Source organism: Phalangium opilio, unplaced genomic scaffold (assembly GCF_054372755.1).
Source record: "Phalangium opilio isolate 3A_F unplaced genomic scaffold, DU_Popi_V2 ptg000352l_1, whole genome shotgun sequence".
In the NCBI taxonomy this organism is placed as follows: domain Eukaryota; kingdom Metazoa; phylum Arthropoda; class Arachnida; order Opiliones; family Phalangiidae; genus Phalangium; species Phalangium opilio.
This window is the reverse complement of record NW_028324228.1, coordinates 9,442,462-9,462,232: the sequence shown is the minus strand read 5'-3', so window position 1 is coordinate 9,462,232 and position 19,771 is coordinate 9,442,462. Positions and strand designations below refer to the sequence as shown.

At 46.6% G+C, this 19,771-nt stretch overlaps 7 non-coding genes across 7 annotated transcripts; all 7 read left to right on the top strand.

Moving 5' to 3' along the window:
- Positions 1 to 6,221: 6,221 nt before the first annotated feature.
- Positions 6,222 to 6,294, top strand: TRNAN-GUU (transfer RNA asparagine (anticodon GUU)). The gene has a single exon. It is a non-coding gene; the product is annotated as a tRNA-Asn (tRNA).
- A 1,101-nt stretch (positions 6,295 to 7,395) lies between these two features.
- TRNAN-GUU (transfer RNA asparagine (anticodon GUU)) lies at positions 7,396 to 7,468 on the top strand. Its single transcript has one exon. It is a non-coding gene; the product is annotated as a tRNA-Asn (tRNA).
- A 2,857-nt stretch (positions 7,469 to 10,325) lies between these two features.
- On the top strand, positions 10,326 to 10,398 carry TRNAN-GUU (transfer RNA asparagine (anticodon GUU)). The gene has a single exon. It is a non-coding gene; the product is annotated as a tRNA-Asn (tRNA).
- Positions 10,399 to 11,496: 1,098 nt separating this feature from the next.
- On the top strand, positions 11,497 to 11,569 carry TRNAN-GUU (transfer RNA asparagine (anticodon GUU)). Its single transcript has one exon. It is a non-coding gene; the product is annotated as a tRNA-Asn (tRNA).
- Positions 11,570 to 12,667: 1,098 nt separating this feature from the next.
- On the top strand, positions 12,668 to 12,740 carry TRNAN-GUU (transfer RNA asparagine (anticodon GUU)). The gene has a single exon. It is a non-coding gene; the product is annotated as a tRNA-Asn (tRNA).
- A 2,418-nt stretch (positions 12,741 to 15,158) lies between these two features.
- On the top strand, positions 15,159 to 15,231 carry TRNAN-GUU (transfer RNA asparagine (anticodon GUU)). The gene has a single exon. It is a non-coding gene; the product is annotated as a tRNA-Asn (tRNA).
- A 2,708-nt stretch (positions 15,232 to 17,939) lies between these two features.
- On the top strand, positions 17,940 to 18,012 carry TRNAN-GUU (transfer RNA asparagine (anticodon GUU)). The gene has a single exon. It is a non-coding gene; the product is annotated as a tRNA-Asn (tRNA).
- The last annotated feature ends 1,759 nt before the right edge of the window (positions 18,013 to 19,771 follow it).

The following is a 19,771-nucleotide window of genomic DNA, read 5'->3' as shown; positions in this document are numbered from 1 at the left end:
ATCTCAAACGTAATGTCAAATGCCAAAGTTTTTCCACAATTCCTGACGAACATTTAATTTTTGAGCTTCCGTGGCGCAATGGTTAGCGCGTTCGGCTGTTAACCGAAAGGTTGGTGGTTCGAGCCCATCCGGGAGCGGTGTTGTGAGGTCTCAGATTTGACGTAAAAAGTCAAAGTTTTTCCACAATACCTGACGAACATTTAATCTTTGGGCTTCCGTTGCGCAATGGTTAACGCTGTCGGCTGTTAACCGAAAGGTTGGTGTTTCTAGCCCATCCGGGTGCGGTGTTGTGAGGTCTTAGATGTAACGTAAAATTCAGAGTTTTTTAAAAATAACTGACGAACATTTAATTTTTGGGCTTCCGTGGCGCAATGGTTAGCGCGTTCGGCTGTTAACCGAAAGGTTGGTGGTTCGAGTCCATCCGGGAGCGGTGTTGTGAGGTCTTAGATGTAACGTAAAATTCAGAGTTTTTTAAAAATACCTGACGAACATTTAATCTTTGGGCTTCTGTGGCGCAATGGTTAGCGCGTTCGGCTGTTAACCGAAAGGTTGGTGGTTCGAGCCCACCCGGGAGCGTGTTGTGAGATCTCACATGTAACGTAAAAATCCAAAGTTTTTTAAAAATATCTGACGAACATTTAATTTTTGGGCTTCCGTGGCGCAATGGTTAGCGCGTTCAGCTGTTATTCAAAAGGTTTGTGGTTCGAGCCCATCCGGGAGCGGTGTTTTGAAGTCTCGGATGTGACGTAAAAAGTCAGAGTTTTTCCACAATACCTGACGACCATTTCATTTCTGAGCTTGCTTGGCTCGAAGGTTAGCGCGTTCGGATGTTAACCAAAAGGTTGGTGGTTCGAGCCCACCCGGGGGCGGTGTTGTGAGATCTCACATGTAACGTAAAAAGTCAAAGTTTTTCCACAATACCTGACGAACATTTAATCTTTGGGCTTCCGTTGCGCAATGGTTAACGCCGTCGGCTGTTAACCGAAAGGTTGGTGGTTCGAGCCCATCCGGGAGCGGTGTTGTGAGGTCTTAGATGTAACGTAAAATTCAGAGTTTTTTAAAAATATCTGACGAACATTTAATTTTTGGGCTTCCGTGGCGCAATGGTTAGCGCGTTCAGCTGTTATTCAAAAGGTTTGTGGTTCGAGCCCATCCGGGAGCGGTGTTTTGAAGTCTCGGATGTGACGTAAAAAGTCAGAGTTTTTCCACAATACCTGACGACCATTTCATTTCTGAGCTTGCTTGGCTCGAAGGTTAGCGCGTTCGGATGTTAACCAAAAGGTTGGTGGTTCGAGCCCACCCGGCTGCCGTGTTGTGAAGTCTCAAATGTAACGTAAAAAGCCAAAGTTTTTCCACAATACCTGACGACCGTTTAATTTTTGAGCTTCCGTGGCGCAATGGTTACCGCGTTCGGCTGTTAACCGAAAGGTTGGTGGTTCGAGCCCATCCGGGAGCGGTGTTGTGAGGTCTTAGATGTAACGTAAAATTCAGAGTTTTTTAAAAATAACTGACGAACATTTAATCTTTGGGCTTCCGTTGCGCAATGGTCAACGCCGTCGGCTGTTAACCGAAAGGTTGGTGGTTCGAGCCCATCCGGGAGCGGTGTTGTGAAGTCTTAGATGTAACGTAAAATTCAGAGTTTTTTAAAAATACCTGACGAACATTTAATCTTTGGGCTTCTGTGGCGCAATGGTTAGCGCGTTCGGCTGTTAACCGAAAGGTTGGTGGTTCGAGCCCACCCGGGAGCGTGTTGTGAGATCTCACATGTAACGTAAAAATCCAAAGTTTTTTAAAAATATCTGACGAACATATAATTTTTGGGCTTCCGTGGCGCAATGGTTAGCGCGTTCAGCTGTTATTCAAAAGGTTTGTGGTTCGAGCCCATCCGGGAGCGGTGTTTTGAAGTCTCGGATGTGACGTAAAAAGTCAGAGTTTTTCCACAATACCTGACGACCATTTCATTTCTGAGCTTGCTTGGCTCGAAGGTTAGCGCGTTCGGATGTTAACCAAAAGGTTGGTGGTTCGAGCCCACCCGGGGGCGGTGTTGTGAGATCTCACATGTAACGTAAAAAGTCAAAGTTTTTCCACAATACCTGACGAACATTTAATCTTTGGGCTTCCGTTGCGCAATGGTTAACGCCGTCGGCTGTTAACCGAAAGGTTGGTGGTTCGAGCCCATCCGGGAGCGGTGTTGTGAGGTCTTAGATGTAACGTAAAATTCAGAGTTTTTTAAAAATATCTGACGAACATTTAATTTTTGGGCTTCCGTGGCGCAATGGTTAGCGCGTTCAGCTGTTATTCAAAAGGTTTGTGGTTCGAGCCCATCCGGGAGCGGTGTTTTGAAGTCTCGGATGTGACGTAAAAAGTCAGAGTTTTTCCACAATACCTGACGACCATTTCATTTCTGAGCTTGCTTGGCTCGAAGGTTAGCGCGTTCGGATGTTAACCAAAAGGTTGGTGGTTCGAGCCCACCCGGCTGCCGTGTTGTGAAGTCTCAAATGTAACGTAAAAAGCCAAAGTTTTTCCACAATACCTGACGACCGTTTAATTTTTGAGCTTCCGTGGCGCAATGGTTACCGCGTTCGGCTGTTAACCGAAAGGTTGGTGGTTCGAGCCCATCCGGGAGCGGTGTTGTGAGGTCTTAGATGTATCGTAAAATTCAGAGTTTTTTAAAAATAACTGACGAACATTTAATCTTTGGGCTTCCGTTGCGCAATGGTTAACGCCGTCGGCTGTTAACCGAAAGGTTGGTGGTTCGAGCCCATCCGGGAGCGGTGTTGTGAGGTCTTAGATGTAACGTAAAATTCAGAGTTTTTTAAAAATACCTGACGAACATTTAATCTTTGGGCTTCTGTGGCGCAATGGTTAGCGCGTTCGGCTGTTAACCGAAAGGTTGGTGGTTCGAGCCCACCCGGGAGCGGTGTTGTGAGATCTCACATGTAACGTAAAAATCCAAAGTTTTTCCATTATACCTGACGAACATTTAATCTTTGGGCTTCCGTGGCGCAATGGTTAGCGCGTTCGGCTGTTAACCGAAAGGTTGGTGGTTCGAGCCCATCCGGGAGCGGTGTTGTGAGGTCTTAGATGTAACGTAAAATTCAGAGTTTTTTAAAAATACCTGACGAACATTTAATCTTTGGGCTTCTGTGGCGCAATGGTTAGCGCGTTCGGCTGTTAACCGAAAGGTTGGTGGTTCGAGCCCACCCGGGAGCGGTGTTGTGAGATCTCACATGTAACGTAAAAATCCAAAGTTTTTCCACAATACCTGACGACCATTTCATTTCTGAGCTTCCTTGGCTCGAAGGTTAGCGCGTTCGGATGTTAACCAAAAGGTTGGTGGTTCGAGCCCACCCGGCTGCCGTGTTGTGAAGTCTCAAATGTAACGTAAAAAGCCAAAGTTTTTCCACAATACCTGACGACCGTTTAATTTTTGAGCATCCGTGGCGCAATGGTTACCGCGTTCGGCTGTTAACCGAAAGGTTGGTGGTTCGAGCCCACCCGGGAGCGGTGTTGTGAAATCTCACATGTAACGTAAAAATCCAAAGTTTTTCCACAATACCTGACGAACATTTAATCTTTGGGCTTCCGTTGCGCAATGGTTAACGCCGTCGGCTGTTAACCGAAAGGTTGGTGGTTCGAGCCCATCCGGGAGCGGTGTTGTGAGGTCTTAGATGTAACGTAAAATTCAGAGTTTTTTAAAAATACCTGACGAACATTTAATCTTTGGGCTTCTGTGGCGCAATGGTTAGCGCGTTCGGCTGTTAACCGAAAGGTTGGTGGTTCGAGCCCACCCGGGAGCGGTGTTGTGAGATCTCACATGTAACGTAAAAATCCAAAGTTTTTCCACAATACCTGACGAACATTTAATCTTTGGGCTTCCGTGGCGCAATGGTTAGCGCGTTCGGCTGTTAACCGAAAGGTTGGTGGTTCGAGCCCATCCGGGAGCGGTGTTGTGAGGTCTTAGATGTAACGTAAAATTCAGAGTTTTTTAAAAATACCTGACGAACATTTAATCTTTGGGATTCTGTGGCGCAATGGTTAGCGCGTTCGGCTGTTAACCGAAAGGTTGGTGGTTCGAGCCCACCCGGGAGCGGTGTTGTGAGATCTCACATGTAACGTAAAAATCCAAAGTTTTTCCACAATACCTGACGACCATTTCATTTCTGAGCTTCCTTGGCTCGAAGGTTAGCGCGTTCGGATGTTAACCAAAAGGTTGGTGGTTCGAGCCCACCCGGCTGCCGTGTTGTGAAGTCTCAAATGTAACGTAAAAAGCCAAAGTTTTTCCACAATACCTGACGACCGTTTAATTTTTGAGCTTCCGTGGCGCAATGGTTAGCGCGTTCGGCTGTTCACCGAAAGGTTGGTGGTTCGAGCCCACCCGGGAGCGGTGTTGTGAGATCTCAAACGTAATGTCAAATGCCAAAGTTTTTCCACAATTCCTGACGAACATTTAATCTTTGGGCTTCCGTGGCGCAATGGTTAGCGCGTTCGGCTGTTAACCGAAAGGTTGGTGGTTCGAGCCCATCCGGGAGCGGTGTTGTGAGGTCTCAGATTTGACGTAAAAAGTCAAAGTTTTTCCACAATACCTGACGAACATTTAATCTTTGGGCTTCCGTTGCGCAATGGTTAACGCTGTCGGCTGTTAACCGAAAGGTTGGTGGTTCGAGCCCACCCGGGAGCGGTGTTGTGAGATCTCACATGTAACGTAAAAATCCAAAGTTTTTCCACAATACCTGACGAACATTTAATCTTTGGGCTTCCGTGGCGCAATGGTTAGCGCGTTCGGCTGTTAACCGAAAGGTTGGTGGTTCGAGCCCATCCGGGAGCGGTGTTGTGAGGTCTTAGATGTAACGTAAAATTCAGAGTTTTTTAAAAATACCTGACGAACATTTAATCTTTGGGATTCTGTGGCGCAATGGTTAGCGCGTTCGGCTGTTAACCGAAAGGTTGGTGGTTCGAGCCCACCCGGGAGCGGTGTTGTGAGATCTCACATGTAACGTAAAAATCCAAAGTTTTTCCACAATACCTGACGACCATTTCATTTCTGAGCTTCCTTGGCTCGAAGGTTAGCGCGTTCGGATGTTAACCAAAAGGTTGGTGGTTCGAGCCCACCCGGCTGCCGTGTTGTGAAGTCTCAAATGTAACGTAAAAAGCCAAAGTTTTTCCACAATACCTGACGACCGTTTAATTTTTGAGCTTCCGTGGCGCAATGGTTAGCGCGTTCGGCTGTTCACCGAAAGGTTGGTGGTTCGAGCCCACCCGGGAGCGGTGTTGTGAGATCTCAAACGTAATGTCAAATGCCAAAGTTTTTCCACAATTCCTGACGAACATTTAATCTTTGGGCTTCCGTGGCGCAATGGTTAGCGCGTTCGGCTGTTAACCGAAAGGTTGGTGGTTCGAGCCCATCCGGGAGCGGTGTTGTGAGGTCTCAGATTTGACGTAAAAAGTCAAAGTTTTTCCACAATACCTGACGAACATTTAATCTTTGGGCTTCCGTTGCGCAATGGTTAACGCTGTCGGCTGTTAACCGAAAGGTTGGTGTTTCTAGCCCATCCGGGTGCGGTGTTGTGAGGTCTTAGATGTAACGTAAAATTCAGAGTTTTTTAAAAATAACTGACGAACATTTAATTTTTGGGCTTCCGTGGCGCAATGGTTAGCGCGTTCGGCTGTTAACCGAAAGGTTGGTGGTTCGAGTCCATCCGGGAGCGGTGTTGTGAGGTCTTAGATGTAACGTAAAATTCAGAGTTTTTTAAAAATACCTGACGAACATTTAATCTTTGGGCTTCTGTGGCGCAATGGTTAGCGCGTTCGGCTGTTAACCGAAATGTTGGTGGTTCGAGCCCACCCGGGAGCGTGTTGTGAGATCTCACATGTAACGTAAAAATCCAAAGTTTTTTAAAAATATCTGACGAACATTTAATTTTTGGGCTTCCGTGGCGCAATGGTTAGCGCGTTCAGCTGTTATTCAAAAGGTTTGTGGTTCGAGCCCATCCGGGAGCGGTGTTTTGAAGTCTCGGATGTGACGTAAAAAGTCAGAGTTTTTCCACAATACCTGACGACCATTTCATTTCTGAGCTTCCTTGGCTCGAAGGTTAGCGCGTTCGGATGTTAACCAAAAGGTTGGTGGTTCGAGCTCACCCGGCTGCCGTGTTGTGAAGTCTCAAATGTAACGTAAAAAGCCAAAGTTTTTCCACAATACCTGACGACCGTTTAATTTTTGAGCTTCCGTGGCGCAATGGTTAGCGCGTTCGGCTGTTAACCGAAAGGTTGGTGGTTCGAGCCCACCCGGGAGCGGTGTTGTGAGATCTCAAACGTAATGTCAAATGCCAAAGTTTTTCCACAATACCTGACGACCATTTAATTTTTGAGCTTCCGTGGCGCAATGGTTAGCGCGTTCGGCTGTTAACCGAAAGGTTGGTGGTTCGAGCCCACCCAGGAGCGGTGTTGTGAAATCTCACATGTAACGTAAAAATCCAAAGTTTTTCCACAATACCTGACGAACATTTAATCTTTGGGCTTCCGTTGCGCAATGGTTAACGCCGTCGGCTGTTAACTGAAAGGTTGGTGGTTCGAGCCCATCCGGGAGCGGTGTTGTGAGGTCTTAGATGTAACGTAAAATTCAGAGTTTTTTAAAAATACCTGACGAACATTTAATCTTTGGGCTTCTGTGGCGCAATGGTTACCGCGTTCGGCTGTTAACCGAAAGGTTGGTGGTTCGAGCCCACCCGAGAGCGGTGTTGTGAGATGTCACATGTAACGTAAAAATCCAAAGTTTTTCCACAATACCTGACGAACATTTAATCTTTGGGCTTCCGTTGCGCAATGGTTAACGCCGTCGGCTGTTAACTTAAAGGTTGGTGGTTCGAGCCCATCCGGGAGCGGTGTTGTGAGGTCTTAGATGTAACGTAAAATTCAGAGTTTTTTAAAAATAACTGACGAACATTTAATTTTTGGGCTTCCGTGGCACAATGGTTAGCGCGTTCGGCTGTTAACCGAAAGGTTGGTGGTTCGAGCCCACCCGGGAGCGGTGTTGTGAGATCTCACATGTAACGTAAAAATCCAAAGTTTTTTAAAAATATCTGACGAACATTTAATTTTTGGGCTTCCGTGGCGCAATGGTTAGCGCGTTCAGCTGTTATTCAAAAGGTTTGTGGTTCGAGCCCATCCGGGAGCGGTGTTTTGAAGTCTCGGATGTGACGTAAAAAGTCAGAGTTTTTCCACAATACCTGACGACCATTTCATTTCTGAGCTTCCTTGGCTCGAAGGTTAGCGCGTTCGGATGTTAACCAAAAGGTTGGTGGTTCGAGCCCACCCGGCTGCCGTGTTGTGAAGTCTCAAATGTAACGTAAAAAGCCAAAGTTTTTCCACAATACCTGACGACCGTTTAATTTTTGAGCTTCCGTGGCGCAATGGTTAGCGCGTTCGGCTGTTAACCGAAAGGTTGGTGGTTCGAGCCCACCCGGGAGCGGTGTTGTGAGATCTCAAACGTAATGTCAAATGCCAAAGTTTTTCCACAATACCTGACGACCATTTAATTTTTGAGCTTCCGTGGCGCAATGGTTAGCGCGTTCGGCTGTTAACCGAAAGGTTGGTGGTTCGAGCCCACCCAGGAGCGGTGTTGTGAAATCTCACATGTAACGTAAAAATCCAAAGTTTTTCCACAATACCTGACGAACATTTAATCTTTGGGCTTCCGTTGCGCAATGGTTAACGCCGTCGGCTGTTAACTGAAAGGTTGGTGGTTCGAGCCCATCCGGGAGCGGTGTTGTGAGGTCTTAGATGTAACGTAAAATTCAGAGTTTTTTAAAAATACCTGACGAACATTTAATCTTTGGGCTTCTGTGGCGCAATGGTTAGCGCGTTCGGCTGTTAACCGAAAGGTTGGTGGTTCGAGCCCACCCGAGAGCGGTGTTGTGAGATGTCACATGTAACGTAAAAATCCAAAGTTTTTCCACAATACCTGACGAACATTTAATCTTTGGCTTCCGTTGCGCAATGGTTAACGCCGTCGGCTGTTAACTTAAAGGTTGGTGGTTCGAGCCCATCCGGGAGCGGTGTTGTGAGGTCTTAGATGTAACGTAAAATTCAGAGTTTTTTAAAAATAACTGACGAACATTTAATTTTTGGGCTTCCGTGGCACAATGGTTAGCGCGTTCGGCTGTTAACCGAAAGGTTGGTGGTTCGAGCCCATCCGGAAGCGGTGTTGTGAGGTCTTAGGTGTAACGTAAAATTCAGAGTTTTTTAAAAATACCTGACGAACATTTAATCTTTGGGCTTCTGTGGCGCAATGGTTAGCGCGTTCGGCTGTTAACCGAAAGGTTGGTGGTTCGAGCCCACCCGGGAGCGGTGTTGTGAGATCTCACATGTAACGTAAAAATCCAAAGTTTTTTAAAAATATCTGACGAACATTTAATTTTTGGGCTTCCGTGGCGCAATGGTTAGCGCGTTCAGCTGTTATTCAAAAGGTTTGTGGTTCGAGCCCATCCGGGAGCGGTGTTTTGAAGTCTCGGATGTGACGTAAAAAGTCAGAGTTTTTCCACAATACCTGACGACCATTTCATTTCTGAGCTTCCTTGGCTCGAAGGTTAGCGCGTTCGGATGTTAACCAAAAGGTTGGTGGTTCGAGCCCACCCGGCTGCCGTGTTGTGAAGTCTCAAATGTAACGTAAAAAGCCAAAGTTTTTCCACAATACCTGACGACCGTTTAATTTTTGAGCTTCCGTGGCGCAATGGTTAGCGTGTTCGGCTGTTAACCGAAAGGTTGGTGGTTCGAGCCCACCCGGGAGCGGTGTTGTGAGATCTCAAACGTAATGTCAAATGCCAAAGTTTTTCCACAATACCTGACGACCATTTAATTTTTGAGCTTCCGTGGCGCAATGGTTAGCGCGTTCGGCTGTTAACCGAAAGGTTGGTGGTTCGAGCCCACCCAGGAGCGGTGTTGTGAAATCTCACATGTAACGTAAAAATCCAAAGTTTTTCCACAATACCTGACGAACATTTAATCTTTGGGCTTCCGTTGCGCAATGGTTAACGCCGTCGGCTGTTAACTGAAAGGTTGGTGGTTCGAGCCCATCCGGGAGCGGTGTTGTGAGGTCTTAGATGTAACGTAAAATTCAGAGTTTTTTAAAAATACCTGACGAACATTTAATCTTTGGGCTTCTGTGGCGCAATGGTTAGCGCGTTCGGCTGTTAACCGAAAGGTTGGTGGTTCGAGCCCACCCGAGAGCGGTGTTGTGAGATGTCACATGTAACGTAAAAATCCAAAGTTTTTCCACAATACCTGACGAACATTTAATCTTTGGGCTTCCGTTGCGCAATGGTTAACGCCGTCGGCTGTTAACTTAAAGGTTGGTGGTTCGAGCCCATCCGGGAGCGGTGTTGTGAGGTCTTAGATGTAACGTAAAATTCAGAGTTTTTTAAAAATAACTGACGAACATTTAATTTTTGGGCTTCCGTGGCACAATGGTTAGCGCGTTCGGCTGTTAACCGAAAGGTTGGTGGTTCGAGCCCATCCGGGAGCGGTGTTGTGAGGTCTTAGGTGTAACGTAAAATTCAGAGTTTTTTAAAAATACCTGACGAACATTTAATCTTTGGGCTTCTGTGGCGCAATGGTTAGCGCGTTCGGCTGTTAACCGAAAGGTTGGTGGTTCGAGCCCACCCGGGAGCGGTGTTGTGAGGTCTTAGATGTAACGTAAAATTCAGAGCTTTTAAAAATACCTGACGAACATTTAATCTTTGGGCTTCTGTGGCGCAATGGTTAGCGCGTTCGGCTGTTAACCGAAAGGTTGGTGGTTCGAGCCCACCCGGGAGCGGTGTTGTGAGATGTCACATGTAACGTAAAAATCCAAAGATTTTCCACAATACCTGACGAACATTTAATCTTTGGGCTTCCGTTGCGCAATGGTTAACGCCGTCGGCTGTTAACCGAAAGGTTGGTGGTTCGAGCCCATCCGGGAGCGGTGTTGTGAGGTCTTAGATGTAACGTAAAATTCAGAGTTTTTTAAAAATAACTGACGAACATTTAATTTTTGGGCTTCCGTGGCGCAATGGTTAGCGCGTTCAGCTGTTATTCAAAAGGTTTGTGGTTCGAGCCCATCCGGGAGCGGTGTTTTGAAGTCTCAGATGTGACGTAAAAAGTCAGAGTTTTTCCACAATACCTGACGACCATTTCATTTCTGAGCTTCCTTGGCTCGAAGGTTAGCGCGTTCGGATGTTAACCAAAAGGTTGGTGGTTCGAGCCCACCCGGCTGCCGTGTTGTGAAGTCTCAAATGTAACGTAAAAAGCCAAAGTTTTTCCACAATACCTGACGACCGTTTAATTTTTGAGCTTCCGTGGCGCAATGGTTAGCGCGTTCGGCTGTTAACCGAAAGGTTGGTGGTTCGAGCCCACCCGGGAGCGGTGTTGTGAAATCTTACATGTAACGAAAAAATCCAAAGTTTTTCCACAATACCTGACGAACATTTAATCTTTGGGCTTCCGTTGCGCAATGGTTAACGCCGTCGGCTGTTAACCGAAAGGTTGGTGGTTCGAGCCCATCCGGGAGCGGTGTTGTGAGGTCTTAGATGTAACGTAAAATTCAGAGTTTTTTAAAAATAACTGACGATTATTTAATTTTTTGGCTTCCGTGGCACAATGGTTAGCGCGTTCGGCTGTTAACCGAAAGGTTGGTGGTTCGAGCCCATCCGGGAGCGGTGTTGTTAGGTCTTAGATGTAACGTAAAATTCAGAGTTTTTTAAAAATACCTGACGAACATTTAATCTTTGGGCTTCTGTGGCGCAATGGTTAGCGCGTTCGGCTGTTAACCGAAAGGTTGGTGGTTCGAGCCCACCCGGGAGCGGTGTTGTGAGCTCTCACATGTAACGTAAAATTCAGAGCTTTTAAAAATACCTGACGAACATTTAATCTTTGGGCTTCTGTGGCGCAATGGTTAGCGCGTTCGGCTGTTAACCGAAAGGTTGGTGGTTCGAGCCCACCCGGGAGCGGTGTTGTGAGATGTCACATGTAATGTAAAAATCCAAAGATTTTCCACAATACCTGACGAACATTTAATCTTTGGGCTTCCGTTGCGCAATGGTTAACGCCGTCGGCTGTTAACCGAAAGGTTGGTGGTTCGAGCCCATCCGGGAGCGGTGTTGTGAGGTCTTAGATGTAACGTAAAATTCAGAGTTTTTTAAAAATAACTGACGAACATTTAATTTTTGGGCTTCCGTGGCGCAATGGTTAGCGCGTTCAGCTGTTATTCAAAAGGTTTGTGGTTCGAGCCCATCCGGGAGCGGTGTTTTGAAGTCTCAGATGTGACGTAAAAAGTCAGAGTTTTTCCACAATACCTGACGACCATTTCATTTCTGAGCTTCCTTGGCTCGAAGGTTAGCGCGTTCGGATGTTAACCAAAAGGTTGGTGGTTCGAGCCCACCCGGCTGCCGTGTTGTGAAGTCTCAAATGTAACGTAAAAAGCCAAAGTTTTTCCACAATACCTGACGACCGTTTAATTTTTGAGCTTCCGTGGCGCAATGGTTAGCGCGTTCGGCTGTTAACCGAAAGGTTGGTGGTTCGAGCCCACCCGGGAGCGGTGTTGTGAAATCTCACATGTAACGAAAAAATCCAAAGTTTTTCCACAATACCTGACGAACATTTAATCTTTGGGCTTCCGTTGCGCAATGGTTAACGCCGTCGGCTGTTAACCGAAAGGTTGGTGGTTCGAGCCCATCCGGGAGCGGTGTTGTGAGGTCTTAGATGTAACGTAAAATTCAGAGTTTTTTAAAAATAACTGACGATTATTTAATTTTTTGGCTTCCGTGGCACAATGGTTAGCGCGTTCGGCTGTTAACCGAAAGGTTGGTGGTTCGAGCCCATCCGGGAGCGGTGTTGTTAGGTCTTAGATGTAACGTAAAATTCAGAGTTTTTTAAAAATACCTGACGAACATTTAATCTTTGGGCTTCTGTGGCGCAATGGTTAGCGCGTTCGGCTGTTAACCGAAAGGTTGGTGGTTCGAGCCCACCAGGGAGCGGTGTTGTGAGCTCTCACATGTAACGTAAAATTCAGAGCTTTTAAAAATACCTGACGAACATTTAATCTTTGGGCTTCTGTGGCGCAATGGTTAGCGCGTTCGGCTGTTAACCGAAAGGTTGGTGGTTCGAGCCCACCCGGGAGCGGTGTTGTGAGATGTCACATGTAACGTAAAAATCCAAAGATTTTCCACAATACCTGACGAACATTTAATCTTTGGGCTTCCGTTGCGCAATGGTTAACGCCGTCGGCTGTTAACCGAAAGGTTGGTGGTTCGAGCCCATCCGGGAGCGGTGTTGTGAGGTCTTAGATGTAACGTAAAATTCAGAGTTTTTTAAAAATAACTGACGAACATTTAATTTTTGGGCTTCCGTGGCGCAATGGTTAGCGCGTTCAGCTGTTATTCAAAAGGTTTGTGGTTCGAGCCCATCCGGGAGCGGTGTTTTGAAGTCTCAGATGTGACGTAAAAAGTCAGAGTTTTTCCACAATACCTGACGACCATTTCATTTCTGAGCTTCCTTGGCTCGAAGGTTAGCGCGTTCGGATGTTAACCAAAAGGTTGGTGGTTCGAGCCCACCCGGCTGCCGTGTTGTGAAGTCTCAAATGTAACGTAAAAAGCCAAAGTTTTTCCACAATACCTGACGACCGTTTAATTTTTGAGCTTCCGTGGCGCAATGGTTAGCGCGTTCGGCTGTTAACCGAAAGGTTGGTGGTTCGAGCCCACCCGGGAGCGGTGTTGTGAAATCTCACATGTAACGAAAAAATCCAAAGTTTTTCCACAATACCTGACGAACATTTAATCTTTGGGCTTCCGTTGCGCAATGGTTAACGCCGTCGGCTGTTAACCGAAAGGTTGGTGGTTCGAGCCCATCCGGGAGCGGTGTTGTGAGGTCTTAGATGTAACGTAAAATTCAGAGTTTTTTAAAAATAACTGACGATTATTTAATTTTTTGGCTTCCGTGGCACAATGGTTAGCGCGTTCGGCTGTTAACCGAAAGGTTGGTGGTTCGAGCCCATCCGGGAGCGGTGTTGTTAGGTCTTAGATGTAACGTAAAATTCAGAGTTTTTTAAAAATACCTGACGAACATTTAATCTTTGGGCTTCTGTGGCGCAATGGTTAGCGCGTTCGGCTGTTAACCGAAAGGTTGGTGGTTCGAGCCCACCAGGGAGCGGTGTTGTGAGCTCTCACATGTAACGTAAAAAGCCAAAGTGTTTCCACAATACCCGACGACCATTTAAATTTTGGGCTTCCGTGGCGCAATGGTTAGCGCGTTCGGCTGTTAACCGAAAGGTTGGTGGTTCGAGCCCATCCGTGAGCGGTGTTTTGAAGTCTCGGATGTGACGTAAAAAGTCAGAGTTTTTCCACAATACCTGACGACCATTTCATTTCTGAGCTTCCTTGGCTCGAAGGTTAGCGCGTTCGGATGTTAACCAAAAGGTTGGTGGTTCGAGCCCACCCGGCTGCCGTGTTGTGAAGTCTCAAATGTAACGTAAAAAGCCAAAGTTTTTCCACAATACCTGACGACCGTTTAATTTTTGAGCTTCCGTGGCGCAATGGTTAGCGTGTTCGGCTGTTAACCGAAAGGTTGGTGGTTCGAGCCCACCCGGGAGCGGTGTTGTGAGATCTCAAACGTAATGTCAAATGCCAAAGTTTTTCCACAATACCTGACGACCATTTAATTTTTGAGCTTCCGTGGCGCAATGGTTAGCGCGTTCGGCTGTTAACCGAAAGGTTGGTGGTTCGAGCCCACCCAGGAGCGGTGTTGTGAAATCTCACATGTAACGTAAAAATCCAAAGTTTTTCCACAATACCTGACGAACATTTAATCTTTGGGCTTCCGTTGCGCAATGGTTAACGCCGTCGGCTGTTAACTGAAAGGTTGGTGGTTCGAGCCCATCCGGGAGCGGTGTTGTGAGGTCTTAGATGTAACGTAAAATTCAGAGTTTTTTAAAAATACCTGACGAACATTTAATCTTTGGGCTTCTGTGGCGCAATGGTTAGCGCGTTCGGCTGTTAACCGAAAGGTTGGTGGTTCGAGCCCACCCGAGAGCGGTGTTGTGAGATGTCACATGTAACGTAAAAATCCAAAGTTTTTCCACAATACCTGACGAACATTTAATCTTTGGGCTTCCGTTGCGCAATGGTTAACGCCGTCGGCTGTTAACTTAAAGGTTGGTGGTTCGAGCCCATCCGGGAGCGGTGTTGTGAGGTCTTAGATGTAACGTAAAATTCAGAGTTTTTTAAAAATAACTGACGAACATTTAATTTTTGGGCTTCCGTGGCACAATGGTTAGCGCGTTTGGCTGTTAACCGAAAGGTTGGTGGTTCGAGCCCATCCGGGAGCGGTGTTGTGAGGTCTTAGGTGTAACGTAAAATTCAGAGTTTTTTAAAAATACCTGACGAACATTTAATCTTTGGGCTTCTGTGGCGCAATGGTTAGCGCGTTCGGCTGTTAACCGAAAGGTTGGTGGTTCGAGCCCACCCGGGAGCGGTGTTGTGAGGTCTTAGATGTAACGTAAAATTCAGAGCTTTTAAAAATACCTGACGAACATTTAATCTTTGGGCTTCTGTGGCGCAATGGTTAGCGCGTTCGGCTGTTAACCGAAAGGTTGGTGGTTCGAGCCCACCCGGGAGCGGTGTTGTGAGATGTCACATGTAACGTAAAAATCCAAAGATTTTCCACAATACCTGACGAACATTTAATCTTTGGGCTTCCGTTGCGCAATGGTTAACGCCGTCGGCTGTTAACCGAAAGGTTGGTGGTTCGAGCCCATCCGGGAGCGGTGTTGTGAGGTCTTAGATGTAACGTAAAATTCAGAGTTTTTTAAAAATAACTGACGAACATTTAATTTTTGGGCTTCCGTGGCGCAATGGTTAGCGCGTTCAGCTGTTATTCAAAAGGTTTGTGGTTCGAGCCCATCCGGGAGCGGTGTTTTGAAGTCTCAGATGTGACGTAAAAAGTCAGAGTTTTTCCACAATACCTGACGACCATTTCATTTCTGAGCTTCCTTGGCTCGAAGGTTAGCGCGTTCGGATGTTAACCAAAAGGTTGGTGGTTCGAGCCCACCCGGCTGCCGTGTTGTGAAGTCTCAAATGTAACGTAAAAAGCCAAAGTTTTTCCACAATACCTGACGACCGTTTAATTTTTGAGCTTCCGTGGCGCAATGGTTAGCGCGTTCGGCTGTTAACCGAAAGGTTGGTGGTTCGAGCCCACCCGGGAGCGGTGTTGTGAAATCTCACATGTAACGAAAAAATCCAAAGTTTTTCCACAATACCTGACGAACATTTAATCTTTGGGCTTCCGTTGCGCAATGGTTAACGCCGTCGGCTGTTAACCGAAAGGTTGGTGGTTCGAGCCCATCCGGGAGCGGTGTTGTGAGGTCTTAGATGTAACGTAAAATTCAGAGTTTTTTAAAAATAACTGACGATTATTTAATTTTTTGGCTTCCGTGGCACAATGGTTAGCGCGTTCGGCTGTTAACCGAAAGGTTGGTGGTTCGAGCCCATCCGGGAGCGGTGTTGTTAGGTCTTAGATGTAACGTAAAATTCAGAGTTTTTTAAAAATACCTGACGAACATTTAATCTTTGGGCTTCTGTGGCGCAATGGTTAGCGCGTTCGGCTGTTAACCGAAAGGTTGGTGGTTCGAGCCCACCCGGGAGCGGTGTTGTGAGCTCTCACATGTAACGTAAAAAGCCAAAGTGTTTCCACAATACCCGACGACCATTTAAATTTTGGGCTTCCGTGGCGCAATGGTTAGCGCGTTCGGCTGTTAACCGAAAGGTTGGTGGTTCGAGCCCATCCGTGAGCGGTGTTGTGAGGTCTCAGATGTGACGTAAAAAGTCAAAGTTTTTCCACAATACCTGACGAACATTTAATCTTTGGGCTTCCGTGTCACAATGGTTAGCGCGTTCGGCTGTTAACCGAAAGGTTGGTGGTTCGAGCCCATCCGGGAGCGGTGTTGTGAGGTCTTAGATGTAACGTAAAATTCAGAGTTTTTTAAAAATACCTGACGAACATTTAATCTTTGGGCTTCTGTGGCGCAATGGTTAGCGCGTTCGGCTGTTAACCGAAAGGTTGGTGGTTCGAGCCCACCCGGGAGCGGTGTTGTGAGATGTCACATGTAACGTAAAAATCCAAAGATTTTCCACAATACCTGACGAACATTTAATCTTTGGGCTTCCGTTGCGCAATGGTTAACGCCGTCGGCTGTTAACCGAAAGGTTGGTGGTTCGAGCCCATCCGGGAGCGGTGTTGTGAGGTCTTAGATGTAACGTAAAATTCAGAGTTTTTTAAAAATAACTGACGAACATTTAATTTTTGGGCTTCCGTGGCGCAATGGTTAGCGCGTTCAGCTGTTATTCAAAAGGTTTGTGGTTCGAGCCCATCCGGGAGCGGTGTTTTGAAGTCTCAGATGTGACGTAAAAAGTCAGAGTTTTTCCACAATACCTGACGAACATTTAATCTTTGGGCTTCCGTTGCGCAATGGTTAACGCCGTCGGCTGTTAACTGAAAGGTTGGTGGTTCGAGCCCATCCGGGAGCGGTGTTGTGAGGTCTTAGATGTAACGTAAAATTCAGAGCTTTTAAAAATACCTGACGAACATTTAATCTTTGGGCTTCCGTGGCACAATGGTTAGCGCGTTCGGCTGTTAACCGAAAGGTTGGTGGTTCGAGCCCATCCGGGAGCGGTGTTGTGAGGTCTTAGATGTAACGTAAAATTCAGAGTTTTTTAAAAATACCTGACGAACATTTAATCTTTGGGCTTCTGTGGCGCAATGGTTAGCGCGTTCGGCTGTTAACCGAAAGGTTGGTGGTTCGAGCCCACCCGAGAGCGGTGTTGTGAGATGTCACATGTAACGTAAAAATCCAAAGTTTTTCCACAATACCTGACGAACATTTAATCTTTGGGCTTCCGTTGCGCAATGGTTAACGCCGTCGGCTGTTAACTTAAAGGTTGGTGGTTCGAGCCCATCCAGGAGCGGTGTTGTGAGGTCTTAGATGTAACGTAAAATTCAGAGTTTTTTAAAAATAACTGACGAACATTTAATTTTTGGGCTTCCGTGGCACAATGGTTAGCGCGTTCGGCTGTTAACCGAAAGGTTGGTGGTTCGAGCCCATCCGGGAGCGGTGTTGTGAGGTCTTAGGTGTAACGTAAAATTCAGAGTTTTTTAAAAATACCTGACGAACATTTAATCTTTGGGCTTCTGTGGCGCAATGGTTAGCGCGTTCGGCTGTTAACCGAAAGGTTGGTGGTTCGAGCCCACCCGGGAGCGGTGTTGTGAGGTCTTAGATGTAACGTAAAATTCAGAGCTTTTAAAAATACCTGACGAACATTTAATCTTTGGGCTTCTGTGGCGCAATGGTTAGCGCGTTCGGCTGTTAACCGAAAGGTTGGTGGTTCGAGCCCACCCGGGAGCGGTGTTGTGAGATGTCACATGTAACGTAAAAATCCAAAGATTTTCCACAATACCTGACGAACATTTAATCTTTGGGCTTCCGTTGCGCAATGGTTAACGCCGTCGGCTGTTAACCGAAAGGTTGGTGGTTCGAGCCCATCCGGGAGCGGTGTTGTGAGGTCTTAGATGTAACGTAAAATTCAGAGTTTTTTAAAAATAACTGACGAACATTTAATTTTTGGGCTTCCGTGGCGCAATGGTTAGCGCGTTCAGCTGTTATTCAAAAGGTTTGTGGTTCGAGCCCATCCGGGAGCGGTGTTTTGAAGTCTCAGATGTGACGTAAAAAGTCAGAGTTTTTCCACAATACCTGACGACCATTTCATTTCTGAGCTTCCTTGGCTCGAAGGTTAGCGCGTTCGGATGTTAACCAAAAGGTTGGTGGTTCGAGCCCACCCGGCTGCCGTGTTGTGAAGTCTCAAATGTAACGTAAAAAGCCAAAGTTTTTCCACAATACCTGACGACCGTTTAATTTTTGAGCTTCCGTGGCGCAATGGTTAGCGCGTTCGGCTGTTAACCGAAAGGTTGGTGGTTCGAGCCCACCCGGGAGCGGTGTTTTGAAATCTCACATGTAACGAAAAAATCCAAAGTTTTTCCACAATACCTGACGAACATTTAATCTTTGGGCTTCCGTTGCGCAATGGTTAACGCCGTCGGCTGTTAACCGAAAGGTTGGTGGTTCGAGCCCATCCGGGAGCGGTGTTGTGAGGTCTTAGATGTAACGTAAAATTCAGAGTTTTTTAAAAATAACTGACGATTATTTAATTTTTTGGCTTCCGTGGCACAATGGTTAGCGCGTTCGGCTGTTAACCGAAAGGTTGGTGGTTCGAGCCCATCCGGGAGCGGTGTTGTTAGGTCTTAGATGTAACGTAAAATTCAGAGTTTTTTAAAAATACCTGACGAACATTTAATCTTTGGGCTTCTGTGGCGCAATGGTTAGCGCGTTCGGCTGTTAACCGAAAGGTTGGTGGTTCGAGCCCACCCGGGAGCGGTGTTGTGAGCTCTCACATGTAACGTAAAAAGCCAAAGTGTTTCCACAATACCCGACGACCATTTAAATTTTGGGCTTCCGTGGCGCAATGGTTAGCGCGTTCGGCTGTTAACCGAAAGGTTGGTGGTTCGAGCCCATCCGTGAGCGGTGTTGTGAGGTCTCAGATGTGACGTAAAATTCAGAGTTTTTTAAAAATAACTGACGAACATTTAATTTTTGGGCTTCCGTGGCGCAATGGTTAGCGCGTTCAGCTGTTATTCAAAAGGTTTGTGGTTCGAGCCCATCCGGGAGCGGTGTTTTGAAGTCTCAGATGTGACGTAAAAAGTCAGAGTTTTTCCACAATACCTGACGAACATTTAATCTTTGGGCTTCCGTTGCGCAATGGTTAACGCCGTCGGCTGTTAACTGAAAGGTTGGTGGTTCGAGCCCATCCGGGAGCGGTGTTGTGAGGTCTTAGATGTAACGTAAAATTCAGAGTTTTTTAAAAATACCTGACGAACATTTAATCTTTGGGCTTCTGTGGCGCAATGGTTAGCGCGTTCGGCTGTTAACCGAAAGGTTGGTGGTTCGAGCCCACCTGGGAGCGGTGTTGTGAGATGTCACATGTAACGTAAAAATCCAAAGATTTTCCACAATACCTGACGAACATTTAATCTTTGGGCTTCCGTTGCGCAATGGTTACGGCCGTCGGCTGTTAACCGGAAGGTTGGTGGTTCGAGCCCACCCGGGAGCGGTGTTGTGAAATCTCACAGGTAACGTAAAAATCCAAAGTTTTTCCACAATACCTGACGAACATTTAATCTTTGGGCTTCCGTTGCGCAATGGTTAACGCCGTCGGCTGTTAACCGAAAGGTTGGTGGTTCGAGCCCATCCGGGAGCTGTGTTGTGAGGTCTTAGATGTAACGTAAAATTCAGAGTTTTTTAAAAATAACTGACGAACATTTAATTTTTGGGCTTCCGTGGCGCAAAGGTTAGAGCGTTCAGCTGTTATTCAAAAGGTTTGTGGTTCGAGCCCATCCGGGAGCGGTGTTGTGAAGTCTCAGATGTGACGTAAATAGTCAAAGTTTTTCCACAATACCTGACGAACATTTAATCTTTGGGCTTCCGTTGCACAATGGTTAACGCCGTCGGCTGTTAACCGAAAGGGTGGTGGTTCGAGCCCATCCGGGAGCGGTGTTGTGAATCTTTGGGCTTCCGTTGCACAATGGTTAACGCCGTCGGCTGTCAACCGAAAGGTTGGTGGTTCGAGCCCATCCAGGAGCGGTGTTGTGAGGTCTTAGATGTAACGTAAAATTCAGAGTTTTTTAAAAATAACTGACG